General features: G+C 34.0%; 1 long non-coding RNA gene across 2 annotated transcripts; it reads left to right on the top strand.

Annotated features, from left to right (window-relative positions):
• Window positions 1-3,188: 3,188 nt before the first annotated feature.
• LOC112732352 (uncharacterized) lies at window positions 3,189-6,444 on the top strand. 2 transcript variants are annotated; one of them, XR_003167979.2, is made up of 6 exons: window positions 3,200-3,503; window positions 3,670-3,749; window positions 4,117-4,210; window positions 4,929-5,043; window positions 5,562-5,675; window positions 6,214-6,444. It is a non-coding gene; the product is annotated as an uncharacterized lncRNA (long non-coding RNA). The 2 variants fall into 2 exon arrangements; XR_003167980.2 differs by lacking the exon at window positions 5,562-5,675 and having other exon boundaries at window positions 3,189-3,503.
• The last annotated feature ends 15,383 nt before the right edge of the window (window positions 6,445-21,827 follow it).

Genomic DNA, 21,827 nt, shown 5'->3' with positions numbered 1-21,827 from the left:
CGGATCCAATTTCATTTCTAAACAAATTTGGCACAAATCAAAGATCCGTAGTCCAAGTTATGTCCCGTCAAAGTATGCCCAAAAACCATATTTTCATTCAAAACCACAAGGTGCCATTTTCAAAACAAGCCACTTTCAACTCTTTTCAAGATCAATCAAAACATGCCAATTTCAACCCTTCTCTTTGAAATCATTCAAAATGTACCAAAATCAACAACAAGCCATCCTCAACTCACACATTGACATTTTACCAAAATTCCCAAAACTACCTCCAACCACTTTAACACTTCTCAATCAATGGCTAAAGGACAAACACAATCTCATGTCATACATCCTTCTCATCCCAATTTCCAATAATATCAATTTCCAAATCAACCATCATTATACATGATCAACATCATACTCACCATCAACATGATACCACCCATCAATTCAACCTCAATCATCCATCAAGCGTATATCACAACATGCATTTCTCATATATCACACAATCAAGGCATCAATATTCATAATCACATATATGAACACATCATATATCTCAACCATTCAACAACACCAACAATTCAATGCCTATCTTAGGGCCTCTAGCCTAAGTATTTCCTACCACATTACATATTAGATACGGGAAACCGAAACCATACCTTAGCCGATTTCTCAAGCTCAACCGGAGCACTTCCAAACCACTTGTCCACAAGCTCTCAAGGTATCAACACCTCCAAGAACAGATTTTATCACACAAAACCCTCTTCCAAGCTTTCCAAAATCACCAATCAAGCTCCAATATTCACATATACACAACCTAAGCCACAATCATCATACCCATACACAACATCTCAATACCCAAACCTCATAGAACAACAAATTACACTAGGGTTGAGAATCTTACCACACTCAAGGTCCAAGGAGACAAGATTAACCTTCTCCTTCAAGAGAGTTGGGTCCTATAACATCAAAGAACCCAAAATCTCAACATTTTTGCTCATGAAACTCGAAATCAAGGGCTGGAATTTCGAACAGTAAAACGTGGCTTACCTCAAGATTGATTGTATGGGTTTTGTAGAGCTCTCCGCGCTGAATGCGTGGCCACAAACGGAGCGGCAATCGGAGCTCTAGATCAAAAGTTATGGTGGTTTGAAGATCAAGTGAGAGATAGAACTTGAGAGAGTATTCTTCCCTTCCTCTCCACCATTTCAGCGTGTTTGAGTATATTGTGAGGAGAGAGAGTGCTGAAAACTAGGGTTTTGGTTTAGTTATGTTGGGCCAAGGGCCCACTTTGGGTCCGGTTGGTCCGGTTTGGCCCGTTCGGTCCAATCTTGGTCCGATTTCTATAAAATTGGTACCGAAATTCTCGTCTCAATCTCCTCTATCACATTTAGCCATAAAAATAACATTTTTGGCTTTCTAGAATAAATTCTCATTTATGGGTTAATTAGCCGTTAATTAACCGGGTCTTACAAAATACATTTGTTGCTAAGTTGTTGCAAGGTTAATTTAGTGAGCGACTTGGCAACTACAATCTTGTCACAAAGCAAAAGCTATATCCTACCTATGTTGTAGCAAATTACTTGCTAATCCCATTGGAAATCCATTGCAGAGTTATAACAAATCCAATGCTAACCGAAAAAATGTTAGAAGTAACTGGTCGTAATTGAGTCACTAATCAAAAGCTTATTTAGTAAGGAATTAGCGACTGCTTAATAACTGATAGAATTTCCTCACTCATTTTATGTCGCTATTAATTTGTGAGGAAAAATATTAGTCTTTATTCTATCCTTATTTCATGTTGCTACTAATCGCTAACCTCTATATAAATCAAAAGAAAATTTATGAAAAGTTTGAAGCAAATTTGCAAAGCACGATAATATAATTTGTCACAATTTTGTCACTAATCTAAAACTATTTTAAACGAGAGAATAATTAAAGTCCCAAAGTCGTGTGTATTTAATTCTAAATTCAAACATTTAAAAATGTAAGCCTAAGCGACTTAGCTCGACTAGAAAAAATAGCGAATTAAGCTAGCTGACTTCCGGGCCAAACGGATGCCTTTTTTTTAAATAAGCTAGTATATAGATTTTTTTATTTTGTGGACCTGACTTAAAATCCGACCAACCCCTAAAAAAAGTAACATGCACAACAAGAAAATCACCATTCTGTAATATTTTTTTAAGCTAGATTTAAAAAGTGTAGCCTATTCATAAAATTGGCTATGCTTTTCTTTGTGTTACCCTTTTATAAGAGAATAGAAAACACAATTATGGCATCACTTGAAAAATGTCTCCTTAGATATTAAAAAGATCACTTATAAAACGTATCCTTATCTTAATATTTATGGATACACTTTTCTAACAAAAAAGAATGCTTTTGACGAGTAACCTAGGCTGCGTTTATTTATAGGCACAAGATTTGAGACAGGGACATTGAGACCCGAAGTCATGTTTGACAGATGTGACATAGAAAGAGACATTGTGTCTATAGACATTGAATTAGTGTATTTTATGTCCATCCTGACAGGAAGAACACAGAGACACTAATAAGAGACACAACTTATTTTTCATTTTTTCTTTTATTATTCTTATTAATTTTCCCTAATTATATTTTTTATTGTTCTACTTTTCTTCCCAGATTTTTTGAATTCATAATTTATTCTAATTTATCTCAAAATAAAATACAAGAACATTAATTTTTGCGTCTCTGTCCTTTGTGTCTTGTTTTCATTATCTTGTGTTGTCTAGTTCTCAGAACCAAACGCAGTGCTAAAGTCAGTTTGGATTGACTTTTGAAAAAAAAAGTACTTATTTTTTTCATCTTTTTTAAAAAGAATTTTTAATATACAAAAAACTATTTCACATTTGGATAAGATTTAAAAAAATAATTTCAAATATTAAAAACGTCTTTTGTTTTTATTTTTTTTAAAGCAAAGTATTTTTTTTCTAAAATTAGGAGTGAGACTCGAACCCACGACCTCTAATTGAGTATGGAGAGACTATACCATTTAAGTTATAGCTCATTGGCAAAAGAAAGTATTGTTAGTTTGTAAAAAAATAAATAATTTATTTTTAAATAAAAATATTTTTTTAAAAAAATATCTAAATAAATCTAAAATTAAATAAAAATATTTTATTAAAAAAACTTTTTTAATACAAAAAAACCAATCTAAATTACCACATATACATGTTTTGGTACACTTCAAAATTTTTCTAATGTAAGCACGCGGCAACACTTAATTTTTTCCTTTTCACAAAACTGCGCCCTTCTCATTCGTTCAGAGATTAAAGTTCACCTTCTTCTTCACCGTTTTTACCCTTCTTCTTTGCCTTCACTCACCACCACTCACCGTCTTTATTCTCCTTTGTCTTTATCTTCGCTCATGACTCACCGTCTCCGCTCCTCATTTTCACCTTCGCTCACCATTCACAATGCTCACCATCAGCATCTCGTGCGATCAGCGTCGCCGCTTACCATCGTCGTCTGTGCACTCACCAGGGAATCGTTGTCTGTGAAATGTGAGAATTTTAGGGTTTCGATTTTAGGTTTTTTAATTTAGGGGTTTAAGCCTCTGAATGTGTATTATTTCTGAATGTGTATTGGCTTCTAAAATGACCTTATCTAATTTAAGGAAGCTATTGTCTGTTTTTAATTTAGTTTAATTATTTTTCTTGATCATTGCAGGGATGAAGAACTAACTTCAAAAACAGTGGCTTGGTGTGGCTGATTGTGCTAATTTCAAGTCAGGATCCAAAGAACTCAAGGTACTCATCATTCCACCTTCTTGTTGTTATTGCTTCTCTCTATGTGCTTCTTGAGTGGCTACCAAATATGGTATCAATTTAATTTTTGTTGTTGATGTATTTTGGATTCAGAAATAAGAATTATGATACTGCTTAGTTGATAGAATTCCAAAAAAAAGATTTAATTTATTAAAAATAAAATAGATAAGCACATACAAAATATTTACCTCCTCTATTATTTTAGTGTGAATGGGGTTTGTTAGTAAGATTGCTCGGGTTCGGGTTCTGCCTTTTGTTTCAGACTCCAATTTGCAGAGATTAATGATTTTTTCTAGTATTTTTTTCTCTTAAAATGTTGTTTTATCTTCTAATATTTTACGAATTTTAGGTAGAATGCAAGAGTTCTGCTAAAAATGGCCATATGCAGCATAAGATACTTAGTGGGAGAAGCAAGGTTTGAAATCTTACAAGATTTATCCAAGGTACCTAGAATCTCTAGAGCTTGTAAACTCGTGTTTGATGTGAATGAATGATATCTTCTTTTTATAGTTTTAAGTTACTATTCTCTAGTTCTTAAATGTCTAACTACTGGTTTTGGAAGACTTGTATTAACTTATGATTAGTGTGTAATTTGGTTAGGTTGTGAACAACCAGATATAAACTATTTATACAATTTAAATTGGTGCTAAATCTTTTTTATGATAAAAAATGGGAATCTTAGCATTCATAGAGATATAAATTTTCGGAAATAAAATATAAAGTAATAAGATGGTTGTACTTGCAAGATGCACAAAATTTGCATCATCCTATACTGCATAAAATTCATATTTATAAATAGATGTAGACACATTGCAAATGAAGACTATATGATTTGTTGGTTTTATTATAAATTGATCAACAACTCAAGGCCTAGGAAGATTTAGGGTCAGACAGCAAGCAACACAATTCTTCTAGAACTATCTGATAATCCTAAATATGTTAAAGGGTAACTATTTTGAAGTGGCATCAATTAAATATGATTATATACTTTGGCTATCTTATATTTAACAGGTATAGGAATTTGTAATTGAATTAAAACGGTCGGAGGTACCAATAAAAACACTAATCACTTCTGAATTATCTGAAAGGTCCTCATACATTATGGGTATTTCATATTTCAATAATTATTTTTCTTTGGTTCTATCTCTTGTAAATTTCCAGGAGAAAGTGATGACTTTATGAATCTGGCCTTCATAACAGGTAGAACAAACCACGCAGTACTAACATCTGATTCGCAGCAAATTAATTGGATGTCTTTCTCATTGTATGCACTAAGGTTAGTTACTAACATCCTTTTTTTTCTGAAATGATGTTGTTGATTATCGAAATTGTTGCTAATTTTCTGATTTTTTATGATTAGTACTTTTGTTAAGTTGAAAACTTGATTGTTAATGTTTTTTTGGAGGTAGAACATTATGTGTTTGTCATTTAGGTGAGTTTTGATATATTTTGGTTGTAAATTTTGATGTTTGAAGTTTTTTTATGAATTTTTATTGATCATTTATATAAAATTTATTATGTAAAATTGTGAAATTTTGGATTTCGTTAGGTTAGAAATTATTGAATTTAAATATTTGAAATTATATATTGTATTTTTAATAATTTTATTTAATATTTAATTAAACCGGTTGAACTCCGATTGAATTCCGATCGAACCATCAAACTAGTGAACCAGTCATCTTATCAGTTCATTGACCGGTTCGGTTCTCGCAACCTTGATAATATGAAGTTGGTTCATTCATGCAAATGTGTTTAGTTCTCTTTTTGTTTCTTTTTAAATGTCTTTAATTTCAGGTGTTGAAAGTTCTCTCAGCATCTCCTTTAGATTATTCTACCAACCCAAATTCAAAGTTAGCTACTCCTGCATAACTTGCTGGAACTTCAATGTCATTAGTTTCGGTTGTTTAGGTATCCCGAGACGTCTTCCTCATTTTTTCCCTCATGTTCTTGCATATATGCATGTGTTTTGTATTGTTTGTTGTCTTCATTTTGTATTATTTAAAAATATTTTTTTGGTGGCTAATATATATATATATACCCTTACTATTTTTTATTTTTCATGGCATTTCTTGCTATTGTTTTTTCCTTCTTGATTTATTTTGTTCTTCCATTTCTCTGTTCTTGCTATAGTTTGTTTTTCACTGCTATTTATTTGTTGTTCGTGGCTTTTTACTATTGTTTGTTGTTCTTGATTTTCTTCTTAATTTGTTGTTCTTTATTGTTGTTGATTTTTAATTTGTTGTTCTTCACTATTGGTTGCTGCAATTGTTATTTTTTATTTTAAATTTGTTAATTGTTATTGATTTTAATTTATTAGTTCTATTATTTTTGTTCTTGATTTAATTTTTTTATCTACACTGCTATTTTGATGGCTGTTATTTTTTGCATTTAATTTGTTGTTGATCAAATAATATATCGATGTTTTGTTTTTTGTTTTTGATCACAGTATAAGTGACAACATTGGTGAAACTGAAGGTGAAACAGGTGGACATGTTTTTTGTGCAATTTATATGCCAAATCTTAGGTGTTGTTTGTATTTTTCATTTTTTTTAATTTTTAATGTGCAATGAGGAATGAGATGTGTAATATATAATAAATTTTATAGAAGCATAATCACTTTTTTGCATCCAGATTGAAACATCTTTAAAGAAGTGAATGAATACTTACTTTTACATGATATTGTAACTGAGTCTTTTTTTTTGTTTTACCAATTTATTCATGTTTTTTAGAGCTATTGAATAGATAGAATAGCATTTGATTAAATCGAAAGGCTTAGTTTTTATTAGGTTAAGCTTCAATATCTAATTTCTTTAAATATGGTTTGAACTTTTTTAAACATGTATAATTTTGATAAACTTATTTATTTGTATGCGTTATTATCTTTTAGTTCAATTACTAAAATAAAAAAATAATATACTGTTTATTTTAGTATAGCAACATACTCGATGTTGATGATGGTGACAAATTAAAGATTCTATTGCGACTGAAATATTTATGAGATACCTATCGATTTGTTACTAGTTTAAAAGGAATTTGTGATGATATTTGCGGTAGTATTGCAACTAATTGACTATATATTATTTCTTAGCAAATTAGTGATTACTTTATAACTCTACTTTCCCATTTTGAATAGCTTTGGTTTAGCGACAAAATTCCTACAAATTTGATTAAGAATTTTCAAAGATTAGCTATAGATTTGCTACAAAATGTGACAGATTTGCGATCATATTAGCGGACAACTTGCGACGAGTTAGGTTCGGAAAAGTTCCTTGCTAATTAGCGTCAACTAAGCATTTCATTTTGTCTACGAAGTTAGCTTGGATTTAGCGATGATTCTGCTGCAGTAGAGTTTGTCGTTAATTAGCGACTACCTTTTAGTGTATTTCTTCTATGGAATTAGCTTTTACTTTAGTGTTAGATTTGCGACTATCTATTCAGTAGCTAAAATACTTTCCGATGAATTAGCGACTATTGTGTTTGCCTCACTGATATGCGACTTGTAATTAGCGAGGAAAGCATTAGTTGTTAGGCTGTAGCTAATCCGTCACAAATTATATTTTGTGTCAAAATTGCGATGATTTTACGACTATTTTTGTGGTAGCTAATGGGCCATATTCTTGCATCTATTTGTGGTTTACTGTCAACTTTATAGAGTCGGTTTGGATTATGTCAGTTCTTAGATTCATTTGGTGGAACAGAACATTCCAATATTAATAAGAATCCTACAGCAACTACTTTGCCACAAATAATTCCACAAGAGAAAGAATACAGAAGGCCACAACTAGATGTAAAGTTCAACCATTTGGTCTCTGGTATTGATTCAAGCACTTCTGTTCAGACTACAAAAACAAAGCTTGCTGACCTTCTGGATAGCACACTTTGGAATCATAGGCTCACTCCTTCATCTGAAAGGATTGTATATGGTTTGGTACAACAAATATTTCATGGTATTAGAGATTATTTCTTGATTTTCACAAAATAAAAGGTTTGACATGTTAAAACTTGAATACTATAGTTTTCAAAGGATGAGAAAAATATGTACTATATTAGAGAATATTTCTTGGTTTTCACAGTATTTGATGTCTTTTGTAATTTTTTTTAAGAGCTTTTACCTACTATTATATGTAATGGATAAATTATACTATATTTTAATTTGTGTTGTTTGGACTAAAAATATATCTAGCTTATAATGTAAATTTTATGATTTAAGTTTCTTGAATTTCTCCTTTTAGACTTATTTTATGATTATCATAATTTTGGGATTTGATTATGCTTTAAAAAAAATATCAAAAAATAAAGTAAACTGTGGGCACAGTTTTAAAATAGGGTGACCATAGATAATGTAACACCCTACCACACAGAGTCTTATGCTTAAGTCATAAAACTGAGATGGTGAGGTGTTACGACCTCTAAAAATAAAAATATATATAATAATAGAAGTTGAAAGGAATTTATACCAAGGAACCTTTGAAGGAAAGTTTAAAACAAAAGTCGTAACACTCACGTAAACGAAAACTTGCGTATGAAGAAACGTAAAATATATGTGTATGAATAATAAAAAGGGAGTGTCAAAGATATAATTAACAAAGCCTCCAACTCGGTTTGCGAAGATAAACCGGCCAGAACACACAAGTATATATATATAAGAGGATCCCAAAATGACCCAAAGCAGAAAACGACAACTTGTTTCTCCAGGTCAACCTCTAAGAGAGACAAATATAAAATACAAGTTGGAGAATCTATATACATTCATAAATATAAACAAAGATACGACCCTGAGTCCCAAGAGTTCTTTACTTTGTCAGCATCTCTAGAATACAGAGTCGTGCTTCTCAACCTACATTTGAAAAATGACAATATTGTATGGGATGAGAACCGGGGGCTCTCAGTATGGTTAAGGTGGCCACATATATAATAAATAAGGTCCCGGGAAAGCCAAAGGTAATCCTAGAACGCCGACAATCAGATTATAAATCTTAAGGAACTAAAGCTTAAACCATAAACGAGAGTAGGTATCTAAGGTTCTAAACTTGATCAACATCTAATCGAAACCCTCAATCTCTTTGCCCTTCCTCCATTCCTCCAACTCCAATGAAGTTGCAAAGACAGACAAAACAGACAGGTCAAACACAAACAGAAAGCATATATAACAAGTAGGCAATTAGCAATTAATGTCAATAAACAATTAAGCAAGCCAAGACAATGGACACTCAAACAAAATATACAAATCCACATGATGCATGCCTTTCCTAGCGCAGGTCATGAGCTCATGCGTTGGTTGTCTACCCGCAACCCGACGTTACTCGGAGTGAACCCCGAATATGGTCCCTTTACTGTGTCAATTAGACACCTTGGCATCACGGTTACCCGTGTTAGTTAGGCGTCATCATAATAACATTTTAATGTGTATCACAGTAAGGAACAGTGCTATCAGTTAGGAAAATATTCTCGCATTAGCAATCTTAGGCTATCCATTAAGCGGACACTTTGGCATTAGCAGTTTGGTACAAGGCCAATGCAACATACACTTTTCATAATTTACTTATTCATTTTGATTATCTCTTTCATACATGTTTTCTCATTTCACTTCTCTCTATTATGCCTCCACATCACCAACACTATAAAACATACATCCGTATCACCGCCTAGCTATACATACCTCTGCATCACCGCCTAATTATACATACCTCCGCATCACCCGTTGACCTTAAACCTCCCTTGGTTGTCCTAATACTACTATTTTAGAACCTAGAGCTTGGTATTGAGGTAATTTGGTCATAGGTAAAACCGGTGCTTTTGCTTAAAAAGGATACTGTTATTGTTTTTTGGAAAATGCAACAAGGAACAGCAAGGCAGTAGATTTGTTAAATTCATTAAAAATCAAATTTTTATCCATTGCCTTTCAAAATTCATGTCCTTAAACAAGACTCTTCCAGATTTTCAAAAAACTAAATTTCAGATTAATACCATGTCACATGAAAAAGTTATGAGTTTAGGAACACAGCCCTGCTTTTTAGAATTCTGTTTCCAAAATCCAGCGACTACCCTCACTCTTTGCAATATAACTAATTAGTTAAAAAAAATTTTGACACAAAATTTAAATTGTAGATTATGGGCTCAAAAAGCTTAAAAATGCCGTTAGTTTCAGCTTAAAAACTCATCAGAATTGTAAATGAAGTGGGTTGGAATTTGGTGCTTCTGCAGTAGAGAAACAGGATTTTCTACAAAAACCATCAATCTTTAAAAATTCATTTCTCCCAAACCATTCATCAATAAAATCTGATTTTTTTATGAGACGCTCAAAACATGTTAAAGTTTTATGGAAAAATGGTTTCATTCAAAAATAGGACCTATCTGATCCTAGAAATGGATCTATTCTACTGCCAATTATGCGGAAATTTTGTCTAAACTTTTTCAGCAACCTTACATACCATATTCCATACTAAAACCTATAACCCTTCCAAAAATCACACTTCTAACCTTTCTTCAGTTATCTAGGGTTGCTTTCACAACCAACATAACCCAAAAAGATCATTAATAATTCATTATATATATGTATTCATTCTCATCATCCTCATCATTCATCATTAAAATCATGATGTATCAATACATTCTCACTACAACATCAGTTTCCAAAATTCATATTCAACCCAAATCAACAAATTAATTCAAAAACCAACAATCAATTCAACTTATCCTATGGGTCAACTAGCTTAAGTTTTCACGACAAATTACATATTATATACGAGAAACTAAAACCATACCTTGGCCGATTTTCTGATAACTCGGAACACCTCAAGCATTTCCGAACCACAAGCTCCATAACTCCAGCACCCCTCACCAATGATACCCACCCTCCAAAGCTAATCTTCTAGCTTCCAATTTCTCAAATTAACTCCAACCGATCACCAATTTCAATCTAACATCACAATTATCACTATAATCAATATAGAGTTCACTAAATCAACATCTCACAAAAGGTTGGAGGGTTTTTACCTGACCCACAGCTCAAACAAGCTAAACCCGACAATACCCGCAGGTTAACTCGAACCTAAACACCGAAATCATGAAAAATTTAACATAATTTCACATTGGCTTTTGAAATTGGGGAAGAGAAAATTGAAAATAAAAACGTGGATTCCTTACCAAATTGACCACTGGGCTTTGTAGAGCTCGACGGTGCGGTCACGTGGCCGCAAACGGTGCGACAATCGGAGCTCCTGATTAAAAGTTATTGGAATTTGAAACAAGAACAAGGGTTTACACCCTTCTCCTCCCCCATGGCTGTGTTCTTCAGCGTTTGCATGAAGAAGAAAGAGGAATGAGCTGAAGCTCATTTATATCAAGGGATTGGGTTGGGCCTTGGGCCCAATATGAGCCCAGTTTGCCCGATTCGGTTCGTTCGGCCCAATCTTGGGCCAAATTCTTTAAAATTAGTGTCAAAATTTTTGTTTTAATTAGTTCTACCTCACTAAATCATAAAATTTCATTTTCTAATTGATTTTATTAATAATTAATTTATTAGCTAATTATTCACTAATTACTCGGGGTTTAGATTCTACCCCGTAGCAGAAATTTTTGCCCTCGAAAATTCGCTCTCAATTCTCCATATATGCCCCCTCAGATTCAACCGATCTCTTACCATTCATTTTGTCATTCTCTAACATCAATTTAATACCCTATTCCTCTTTCAAGCCTAAGTTAAACCCGTCTATTTCATTTTTAGTTTCGTCAAACTCTTTTTCAATGATTACTAATTTCTTTATCCTGTATAAGTGCCATCTAATTCAATTTAAATCTCCAGTCGTTCACAACTATTTCAAACACTAAACAATTGTCCTATCTCTTAGTCCGAGTCAAATTATTCTAGCCTAAACCACACACTCACGCTTTCCATCTTTGACCTTACGATAGCCCTCGAAATCATTCCATATCCCAGGTCTCCTTTCTCTCGTCTCTACAATTCTAGAGCCACCAAATTCACTGCGCTAACCCAACATTACGCTGATTATCAACTACTAAGAACTTAATGCTTCTCTTGCTTCCACCAAACATTTTCTTGTATCTTTTTACCTTTCTAACTAATGCCATTGACTTTCACTCTAGCTGCACAAGTTCTGAGTCCTTGGTTTTCTCCACTACGAGGTTCATTACCATCTCTGTCACCATTTCTAGTTTGTTCGCTCCAGCTCTTCAGCAGCAGCTAGAGAATCAACCATATTACCTTACTCGCCCCCACGAGACGCCATTTGAGTCTTGCCCACACCGAACAATTGATATTAAGGTGATCAGTCTTAATATCTAAAGTCTAGTGTTTCGAGTCTCCAAAGGTAATGCTCATGAACATTTATCCTATATATGCCAAGCAGACATCCTAAATAGCATGTACACACACCCAGAGTATGCTCAGAAGCATAGTCAGTCCATTCCCTAGGCTCTACGGGAACGAACTACTCTGATACCATAATGTAACACCCTACCACACAGAGTCTTATGCTTAAGTCATAAAACTGAGGTGGTGAGGTGTTACGACCTCTAAAAATAAAAATATATATAATAATAGTAGTTGAAAGGAATTTATATCGAGGGGCCTTTGAAGGAAAGTTTAAAACAAAAGTCGTAACACTCATGTAAACGGAAACTTGCGTACGAAGAAACGTAAGATATATGTGTACGAATAATAAAAAGGGAGTGTCAAAGATATAATTAACAAAGCTTCCAACTCGGTTTGCGAAGATAAACCGGCCAGAACATACAAGTATATATATATATATATATATATATATATATATATATATATATATATATATATCCAAAATGACCCAAAGCAGAAAACGACAACCTGTTTCTCCAGGTCAACCTCTAAGAGGGACAAACATAAAATACAAGGTGGAAAATCTATATACATTCATAAATATAAACAAAGATACGACCCTGAGTCCCAAGAGTTCTTTACTTTGTCAGCATCTCTAGAATACAGAGTCGTGCTTCTCAACCTACATTTGAAAAATGACAATATTGTATGGGATGAGAACCGGGGGCTCTCAGTATGGTTAAGGTGGCCACATATATAATAAATAAGGTCCCGGGAAAGCCAAAGGTAATCCTAGAACGCCGACAATCAGATTATAAATCTTAAGGAACTAAAGCTTAAACCATAAACGAGAGTAGGTATCTAAGGTTCTAAACTTGATCAACATCTAATCGAAACCCTCAATCTCTTTGCCCTTCCTCCATTCCTCCAACTCCAATGAAGTTGCAAAGACAGACAAAACAGACAGGTCAAACACAAACAGAAAGCATATATAACAAGTAGGCAATTAGCAATTAATGTCAATAAACAATTAAGCAAGCCAAGACAATGGACACTCAAACAAAATATACAAATCCACATGATGCATGCCTTTCCTAGCGCAGGTCATGAGCTCATGCGTTGGTTGTCTACCCGCAACCCGACGTTACTCGGAGTGAACCCCGAATATGGTCCCTTTACTGTGTCAATTAGACACCTTGGCATCACGGTTACCCGTGTTAGTTAGGCGTCATCATAATAACATTTTAATGTGTATCACAGTAAGGAACAGTGCTATCAGTTAGGAAAATATTCTCGCATTAGCAATCTTAGGCTATCCATTAAGCGGACACTTTGGCATTAGCAGTTTGGTACAAGGCCAATGCAACATACACTTTTCATAATTTACTTATTCGTTTTGATTATCTCTTTCATACATGTTTTCTCATTTCACTTCTCTCTATTATGCCTCCACATCACCAACACTATAAAACATACATCCGTATCACCGCCTAGCTATACATACCTCTGCATCACCGCCTAATTATACATACCTCCGCATCACCCGTTGACCTTAAACCTCCCTTGGTTGTCCTAATACTACTATTTTAGAACCTAGAGCTTGGTATTGAGGTAATTTGGTCATAGGTAAAACCGGTGCTTTTGCTTAAAAAGGATACTGTTATTGTTTTTTGGAAAATGCAACAAGGAACAGCAAGGCAGTAGATTTGTTAAATTCATTAAAAATCAAATTTTTATCCATTGCCTTTCAAAATTCATGTCCTTAAACAAGACTCTTCCAGATTTTCAAAAAACTAAATTTCAGATTAATACCATGTCACATGAAAAAGTTATGAGTTTAGGAACACAGCCCTGCTTTTTAGAATTCTGTTTCCAAAATCCAGCGACTACCCTCACTCTTTGCAATATAACTAATTAGTTAAAAAAAATTTTGACACAAAATTTAAATTGTAGATTATGGGCTCAAAAAGCTTAAAAATGCCGTTAGTTTCAGCTTAAAAACTCATCAGAATTGTAAATGAAGTGGGTTGGAATTTGGTGCTTCTGCAGTAGAGAAACAGGATTTTCTGCAGAAACCATCAATCTTTAAAAATTCATTTCTCCCAAACCATTCATCAATAAAATCTGATTTTTTTATGAGACGCTCAAAACATGTTAAAGTTTTATGGAAAAATGGTTTCATTCAAAAATAGGACCTATCTGATCCTAGAAATGGATCTATTCTACTGCCAATTATGCGGAAATTTTGTCTAAACTTTTTCAGCAACCTTACATACCATATTCCATACTAAAACCTATAACCCTTCCAAAAATCACACTTCTAACCTTTCTTCAGTTATCTAGGGTTGCTTTCACAGCCAACATAACCCAAAAAGATCATTAATAATTCATTATATATATGTATTCATTCTCATCATCCTCATCATTCATCATTAAAATCATGATGTATCAATACATTCTCACTACAACATCAGTTTCCAAAATTCATATTCAACCCAAATCAACAAATTAATTCAAAAACCAACAATCAATTCAACTTATCCTATGGGTCAACTAGCTTAAGTTTTCACGACAAATTACATATTATATACGAGAAACTAAAACCATACCTTGGCCGATTTTCTGATAACTCGGAACACCTCAAGCATTTCCGAACCACAAGCTCCATAACTCCAGCACCCCTCACCAATGATACCCACCCTCCAAAGCTAATCTTCTAGCTTCCAATTTCTCAAATTAACTCCAACCGATCACCAATTTCAATCTAACATCACAATTATCACTATAATCAATATAGAGTTCACTAAATCAACATCTCACAAAAGGTTGGAGGGTTTTTACCTGACCCACAGCTCAAACAAGCTAAACCCGACAATACCCGCAGGTTAACTCGAACCTAAACACCGAAATCATGAAAAATTTAACATAATTTCACATTGGCTTTTGAAATTGGGGAAGAGAAAATTGAAAAGAAAAACGTGGATTCCTTACCAAATTGACCACTGGGCTTTGTAGAGCTCGACGGTGCGGTCACGTGGCCGCAAACGGTGCGACAATCGGAGCTCCTGATTAAAAGTTATTGGAATTTGAAACAAGAACAAGGGTTTACACCCTTCTCCTCCCCCATGGCTGTGTTCTTCAGCGTTTGCATGAAGAAGAAAGAGGAATGAGCTGAAGCTCATTTATATCAAGGGATTGGGTTGGGCCTTGGGCCCAATATGAGCCCAGTTTGCCCGATTCGGTTCGTTCGGCCCAATCTTGGGCCAAATTCTTTAAAATTAGTGTCAAAATTTTTGTTTTAATTAGTTCTACCTCACTAAATCATAAAATTTCATTTTCTAATTGATTTTATTAATAATTAATTTATTAGCTAATTATTCACTAATTACTCGGGGTTTAGATTCTACCCCGTAGCAGAAATTTTTGCCCTCGAAAATTCGCTCTCAATTCTCCATATATGCCCCCTCAGATTCAACCGATCTCTTACCATTCATTTTGTCATTCTCTAACATCAATTTAATACCCTATTCCTCTTTCAAGCCTAAGTTAAACCCGTCTATTTCATTTTTAGTTTCGTCAAACTCTTTTTCAATGATTACTAATTTCTTTATCCTGTATAAGTGCCATCTAATTCAATTTAAATCTCCAGTCGTTCACAACTATTTCAAACACTAAACAATTGTCCTATCTCTTAGTCCGAGTCAAATTATTCTAGCCTAAACCACACACTCACGCTTTCCATCTTTGACCTTACGATAGCCCTCGAAATCATTCCATATCCCAGGTCTCCTTTCTCTCGTCTCTACAATTCTAGAGCCACCAAATTCACTGCGCTAACCCAACATTACGCTGATTATCAACTACTAAGAACTTAATGCTTCTCTTGCTTCCACCAAACATTTTCTTGTATCTTTTTACCTTTCTAACTAATGCCATTGACTTTCACTCTAGCTGCACAAGTTCTGAGTCCTTGGTTTTCTCCACTACGAGGTTCATTACCATCTCTGTCACCATTTCTAGTTTGTTCGCTCCAGCTCTTCAGCAGCAGCCAGAGAATCAACCATATTACCTTACTCGCCCCCACGAGACGCCATTTGAGTCTTGCCCACACCGAACAATTGATATTAAGGTGATCAGTCTTAATATCTAAAGTCTAGTGTTTCGAGTCTCCAAAGGTAATGCTCATGAACATTTATCCTATATATGCCAAGCAGACATCCTAAATAGCATGTACACACACCCAGAGTATGCTCAGAAGCATAGTCAGTCCATTCCCTAGGCTCTACGGGAACGAACTACTCTGATACCATAATGTAACACCCTACCACACAGAGTCTTATGCTTAAGTCATAAAACTGAGGTGGTGAGGTGTTACGACCTCTAAAAATAAAAATATATATAATAATAGTAGTTGAAAGGAATTTATATCGAGGGGCCTTTGAAGGAAAGTTTAAAACAAAAGTCGTAACACTCATGTAAACGGAAACTTGCGTACGAAGAAACGTAAGATATATGTGTACGAATAATAAAAAGGGAGTGTCAAAGATATAATTAACAAAGCTTCCAACTCGGTTTGCGAAGATAAACCGGCCAGAACATACAAGTATATATATATATATATATCCAAAATGACCCAAAGCAGAAAACGACAACCTGTTTCTCCAGGTCAACCTCTAAGAGGGACAAACATAAAATACAAGGTGGAAAATCTATATACATTCATAAATATAAACAAAGATACGACCCTGAGTCCTAAGAGTTCTTCGCTTCGTCAGCGTCTCCAGAATATAGAGTGGTGCTTCTCAACCTACATCTGAAAAATGACAATATTATATGGGATGAGAACCGGGGGCTCTCAGTACGGTTAAGGTGCCGACATTTATAATAAATAAGGTCCCGGGAAAGCCAAAGGCAATCCTAGAACGCCGACAATCAGATTATAAATCTTAAGGAACTAAAGCTGAAACCATAAACGAGGGTAGGTCTCTAAGGTTCTAAACTTGATCAACATCTAATCAAAACCCTCAATCTGTTCGCCCTTCCTCTGTTCCTCTAACTCCAATGAAATTGCATAGACAGACAAAACATACAGGTCAAACACAAACAGAAAGCATATATAACAAGTAGGCAATTAGCAATTAACGTGAATAAACAATTAAGCAAGCCAAGACAATGCACACTCAAACAAAACATATAAATGCACATGATGCATGCCTTTCCTAGCGCAGATCATGAGCTCATGCGTCGGTTGTCTACCCGCAACCCGACGTTATTCGGAGTGAACCCCGAATATGGTCCCTTTACTGTGTCAATTAGACACCTTGGCATCACGGTTACGCGTGTCAGTTAGGCCTCATCATAATAATATTTTAATGTGTATTACAGTAAGAAACAGAACTATCAGTTAGGAGAACATTCTCGCATTAGCAATCCCAGGCTATCTGTTAGGCGAGCACTTTCGCCTTAGCAGTTTGGCATAAGGCCCATGCAACATACACTTTTCGTAATTTACTTATTCGTTTCGATTATCTCTTTCATACATGTTTTCTCATTTCACTTCTCTCTATTATGCCTCCACATCACCAATACTATAAAACATACCTCCGTATCACCGCCTAGCTATACATACCTCCGCATTACCGCCTAATTATACATACCTCTGCATCACCCGTTGACCTTAAACCTCCCTTGGTTGTCCTAATACTACTATTTTAGAACCTAGATCTTGGTATTGAGGTAATTTGGTCATAGGTAAAACTGGTGCTTTTGCTTAAAAAAGATGCTGTTGTTGTTTTTGAGAAAATGCAGCAAGGAACAGCAGAGCAGTAGATTTATTAAATTTACTAAAAATCCAATTTTCATCCATTGCCTTTTAAAATTCATGTCCTTAAAAAAGACTCTTCCAGCTTTCCAGAAAACTAAATTTCAGATTAATACCATGTCACATGAAAAGGTTATGAGCTTAGGAACACAGCCCTGCTTTTTAGAATTCTGTTTCCAAAATCCAGCAAGCTATCCTCACTCTTTGCAACATAACTAATTAGTTAAAAAGAGTTTTGACACAAAATTTAAACTGTAGATTATGGGCTCACAAAGCTTAAAAATGTCATTAGTTTCGGCTCAAAAACCCATCAGAATTGTAAATTAGGTGGGTTGGAATTTGGTGCTTCTGTAGTAGAGAAACAGGATTTTCTACAGAAACCATCAATCTTTAAAAATTCATTTCTCCCAAACCATTCATCAATAAAATCTGATTTTTTTTATGAGACGCTCAAAACATTTTAAAGTTTTATGGGAAAATGGTTTCATTCAAAATTAGGACCTAGTCTGCTCCCAGAAATGGATCTATTCTACTGCCAATTATGCAGAAATTCTATCTAGATTTTTCAGCAACCTTACATACCATATTCCATACTAAAAATTACACTTCTAACCTTTCTTCAGTTATCTAGGGTTGCTTTCATAGCCAACATATCTCAACAAGATCATCAATAATTCATTACATATATATATATTCATTCTCATCATCCTCATCATTCATTATTAAAATCATGATGTATCAATACATTCTCACTACAACATCAGTTGCCAAAATTCATATTCAACCCAAATCAACAATTTAATTCAACAACCAACAACGAATTCAACTTATCCTATGGGTCAACTAGCCTAAGTTTTCATGACACACAACATATTATATATGAGAAACCAAAACCATACCTTGGCCGATTTCCCGATAACCCGGAACACCTCAAGCGTTTCCAAACCACAAGCTCCACAACTCCAGCTCCCTCACCAATGATACCCACCCTCCAAAGCTAATCCTCTAGCTTCCAATTTCTCAAATTAACTCCAACTGATAACCAATTTCAATCTAACATCACAATTATCACTATAATCAATATAAAGTTCACTAAATCAACATCTCACAAAAGGTTGGAGAGTTCTTACTTGTCCCATAGCTCAAACAAGCTAAACCTGATAATACCCGCAGCTTAACTCGAACCTAAATACTGAAATCATGCAAAATTCAATATTATTTCACATTGGCTTTTGAAATTGGAGAAGAGAAAATTGTAAAGAAAAACATGGATTCCTTACCAAATTGACCACTGGGCTTTGTAGAGCTCGACGTTGCGGTCGCATGGTCGCAAACGGTGCGGCAATCGGAGCTCTGGATCAAAAGTTATTAGAATTTGAAATAAGAACAAGGGTTTACACCCTTCTCCTCCCCCATGGCTGGGTTCTTCGGCGTTTGCATGAAGAAGAAAGAGAAATGAGCTGAAGCTCATTTATATCAAGGGATTGGGTTGGGCCTTGGGCCCAATACAGGCCCGATTTACCCGGTTCGGTCCGTTCGGCCCAATTTTTGGCCAAATTCTTTAAAATTAGTGTCAAAATTCTTGTTTTAATTAGTTATATCTCACTATAATAAAATTTCATTTTCTAATTGATTTTATTAATAATTAATTTATTAGCTAATTATTCACTAATTACTCGGGGTTTACAGATAAGGTTATGGTCACGGTTTCCATAGATAAGACTATGGTCACGATTTTGCAAAAGGGTGACCAAAGAATAAGCTGTGGTCAACCAAAGAGTAAGCTATGGTCACAGTTTTAAAGTAGGGTGATCATAGATATCTATAGTCAAGCTAAAACCGTGACCATAGATTAGGCTATGGTCACGGTATTAAATAGGGGTGACCATAAAGTAAGCTATGGTCACGATTTTACAAAAGGATGACCATAGATAAGCTAAAATTGTGACTATAGATTAAGCTACGGTCACAGTTTTACAAAAGGATGACCATAAAGCAAGCTATGGTCATGGTTTTTACGCGTGACCATTGAGTAACCTATGGTCACGGTAAAAAAACATGGCCTAAAGTGCCAGAATTTAAACACTGCAACCGTGACTATAAAATAAAAAACTGTGACCATAGATATATGGCCACAACAAAATAGGCCACAGTGGGAAAATCATGACCATAGGTCAAAAACCGTGACCATAGACCTATCTATGATCACCTTTTTCGCTAGCTATGGTCACGATTTTTCACCGTGACCATAAACCTTTTTTTGTAGTGAATGTGAAATACACGTTTGTTTGTCTAACTCCCTTGGCCACTAACCTTACTTTAAAGGTTTGTAATGAACTATCAGTATTATACTTTCTTCTAAATACCCTCTTACATCCTATAAGCTTTGATCCTGGAAGCAAATCAACAAGACCCAAGTATTGTTTGATAATATTGAGTTGATTTTATCATTTGTTACTTCGTTTCAAAAAGCATAATCCCTTAAAGTCATAGCCTCTTTGAACGTTTGAGGATCACCCTCTATGTTCATCATAATAGTAATCTTATTTGTCACAAAATTCCTAGTTTTTTCTACCAAAAAAGTGATACCATGAGAAAAAATAAAATTTAGACCCAAGTCCTTTTCTTTTCTCACTCTCAAATTTTTTCTTGGTTCGATTAATTCTTTGTCACTTAAACATTTATTATTTTGATCATTTATTTCTTGTGAAAAATTAGTATCATTTTGGAGATTTTCTGAATTAGAAGTTAAATCATTGATAAATTTATTTTTAATAAAGTCTATCTCTCTTGATTCAATAACTACATTAGACACTAAGTCTAATATTCTATATGCTTTAGAATTTTGAGCATATCCTATGAAGGTGCCTTTTATGGCTCTCGGCGCTAATTTGGTTCTCTTTTAATCAAGAACTTGTTAAAATACTAAACAGCCCCACACTTTCAGATCATTCAAATTAGGTTTTCTTCCTTTCCAGATTTCATAAGAAAAAATCTTTCTATGTCTTGATAATATCCTATTATATATGGATATGACATGCTGTCAATAATGCTTCACCCCACAAATTGTAAGGCAATTTTGTATTTAGTAACATTGAATTAACCATATCCATTAACGTACGGTTTTTATTTTCCACCAAACCATTTTGTTGTGGGGTATATGGAGCGGAAGATTCATGCACATTAATATGTAATTCACAAAAGTTATCAAATTCGTTAGAAAAATATTCTCCACTTCAATTACTACGAAAAACTTTTATTTTCTTATCATGCATATATTTTCTACTTCTATTTTATATTACTTAAACATTTAAAAACTTCATCTTTATTTCGTAGCAAATACACATAAGTAAATCTAGAACTATCAATAATAAAAGTTATAAAATATCTTTTTTCTCCTCTAGTAATATTGTCGTTTAATTCACAAATATCACTATGAATCAATTCTAATAAATGTGTATTTCTTTCAACTTTAGAAAAATATTTCTTAATAATTTTAGATTGTATGCAAATATCATATTTCTTATTAAAATTCTTGTTATTAATACCAATATAGTTATTTTTATGTATATATTATTCAATTAATTTATAATTTAAGTGTGCTAATCTACTATGGCATAAATCACATGAATCAACAACATACAAAGAAACATTCACTTTATTATTAATACTAAGTTTAAACATGCCTTCAGTATAATATCTTTTTCCTATGAATATATCATTCTTAAGTAAGATCACTTTATCAGATTTCATTACAACTTTAAATCCTTTCTTACATAAGAGACTAACAAAAACTAGTTTTCTACTCAAATCTGGAACATGAAGTATATTTATTAAACTTAATTTCTTTTTAAATGTGAAATTTAATTCCACAGTTTCTTTACCACAAATTTTGGCTGAGTTGTCATTGCCCATCAAGACTTCT

This window comes from Arachis hypogaea, chromosome 13 (assembly GCF_003086295.3).
Source record: "Arachis hypogaea cultivar Tifrunner chromosome 13, arahy.Tifrunner.gnm2.J5K5, whole genome shotgun sequence".
Taxonomy (NCBI): Eukaryota; Viridiplantae; Streptophyta; class Magnoliopsida; order Fabales; family Fabaceae; genus Arachis; species Arachis hypogaea.
This window is presented reverse-complemented; position numbering and strand designations above follow the sequence as displayed.